Source organism: Bos grunniens, chromosome 19 (genome assembly GCF_055505025.1).
Source record: "Bos grunniens cultivar Pamir isolate PY7600 chromosome 19, Bosgru_T2T1.0, whole genome shotgun sequence".
Taxonomy (NCBI): domain Eukaryota; kingdom Metazoa; phylum Chordata; class Mammalia; order Artiodactyla; family Bovidae; genus Bos; species Bos grunniens.
Window position 1 is genome coordinate 17,684,074 of NC_141183.1, and position 2,210 is coordinate 17,686,283.

At 45.4% G+C, this 2,210-nt stretch overlaps 1 non-coding gene across 1 annotated transcript; it reads right to left on the reverse strand.

The window, feature by feature from the left end:
- Positions 1 to 1,380: 1,380 nt before the first annotated feature.
- LOC147351415 (U6 spliceosomal RNA) lies at positions 1,381 to 1,487 on the reverse strand. Its single transcript, XR_015148480.1, has one exon. It is a non-coding gene; the product is annotated as a U6 spliceosomal RNA (small nuclear RNA).
- Positions 1,488 to 2,210: the final 723 nt, after the last annotated feature.

Below are 2,210 nucleotides of genomic sequence, written 5' to 3' on the forward strand. Positions count from 1 at the left end.
TGCAACACTTTAACATGAACCAAAGTTCATGCAGGCAGCTGCAAGGTCTAGCAGAGATGCTATAACAAATGTTTTCATGTTTGTTATGCATGGTTTTTCTTAGTTTGGGTTTTCCTTGAATTTTTTTTACACAGTTTCATTACAGATGGAAATTTGGCTTTTGTTTCAAAACTTACATAACTGATTGAATGTACTTCTGACAATGCTCACGTTTCTGTCATGAAGCATATTTTTCCCTCTGAGGAGTTGCAAGAGCAAAAGCTCTTTCTGGGGCACCCCATGCTACATTGATGGAGGGAAGTATGGGGGGCAGGAGGTACCCACCTGGCACTGGCCTGGCAGTGAGGAGTGTTTCTGCTCACTGGCAGTGTCCATCCTGGGCTGTCTCCCTCTGCTGGACTGTCTCCCTCTGCTGGACTGTGCCTCACGCCTGGTCCCTGGGAACCTCATGAGCTGCTATGTTGCTTCTATGTTTGGTTTTTTTTTTTTTTTTTTTGAGATTTTGACTTTTTTTTTTTAAACTTTACATAATTGTATTAGTTTTGCAAAATATCAAAATGAATCCGCCACAGGTATACATGTGTTCCCCATCCTGAACCCTCCTCCCTCCTCCCTCCCCATACCATCCCTCTGGGTCGTCCCAGTGCACTAGCCCCAAGCATCCAGTATCATGCATCGAACCTGGACTGGCATCTCGTTTCATACATGATATTTTACATGTTTCAATGCCATTCTCCCAAATCTTCCCACCCTCTCCCTCCCCCACAGAGTCCATAAGAGTGTTCTATACATCAGTGTCTCTTTTGCTGTCTCGTACACAGGGTTATTGTTACCATCTTTCTAAATTCCATATATATGCGTTATTATACTGTATTGGTGTTTTTCCTTCTGGCTTACTTCACTCTGTATAATAGGCTCCAGTTTCATCCACCTCATTAGAACTGATTCAAATGTTTTCTTTTTAATGGCTGAGTAATACACCATTGTGTATATGTACCATAGCTTTCTTATCTATTCATCTGCTGATGGACATCTAGGTTGCTTCCATGTCCTGGCTATTATAAACAGTGCTGCGATGAACACTGGGGTACACGTGTCTCTTTCCCTTCTGGTTTCCTCAGTGTGTATGCCCAGCAGTGGGATTGCTGGATCATAAGGCAGTTCTATTTCCAGTTTTTTAAGGAATCTCCACACTGTTCTCCATAGTGGCTGTACTAGTTTGCATTCCCACCAACAGGGGGTGGGTGTAAGAGGGTTCCCTTTTCTCCACACCCTCTCCAGCATTTATTATTTGTAGACTTTTGGATCGCAGCCATTCTGACTGGTGTGAAATGGTACCTCATAGTGGTTTTGATTTGCATTTCTCTGATAATGAGTGATAAAAATATGGAACGCTTCACGAATTTGCGTGTCATCCTTGCACAGGGGCCATGCTAGTCTTCTCTGTATCGTTCCAATTTTAGTATATGTGCTGCCGAAGCGAGCACGCTATGTTGCTTCTAAAACTGAGTTGTGTGTGATGTGCCTGGTGAATAGACAGTAAGGCCCATTCCCATGACCTGCTGAGCAGAAGGTGCAGGAGTTGACCCCTAGGGAGGCCTGAGAGTGTCCCATGCAAATCATGCATGATTTGGCATGATTTGCAGTAGGGGGAAACTGAGGCCCAGAGGGAAGAAGTGATTTCCAGATGGAGCTTAAATCTCGGCTCGTCAGCAAGAATTTATGTTCTACTAAACCCCGCCACGGAGAAGGCACTGGCGACCCACTCCAGTACTCTTGCCTGGAAAATCCCATGGGCAGAGGAGCCTGGTAGGCTGCAGTCCATGGGGTCGCTAAGAGTCGGGCACGACTGAGCGACTTCACTTTCACTTTTCACTTTCATGCATTGGAGAAGGAAATGGCAACCCACTCCAGTGTTGTTGCCTGGAGAATCCCAGGGACGGGAGCCTCATGGGCTGCCGTCTATGGGGTCACACAGAGTCGGACACGACTGAAGTGACTTAGCAGCAGCAGCAGCAAACCCCACCAGCTCCCTACAGGTTTGTATTGTTGGCCTCATATCCAGGGCATGTATTTTGCATTAAAAAAGCAAATTGCAAACAAACATTCTATCCATTCTAACTGAAAATAAGCACAGCCCCGCAAAACACTGAACCCTAAACTTTTTTTTTGCCATGCAGTATGTGGGATCTTAGTTCCCCAACCAGGGT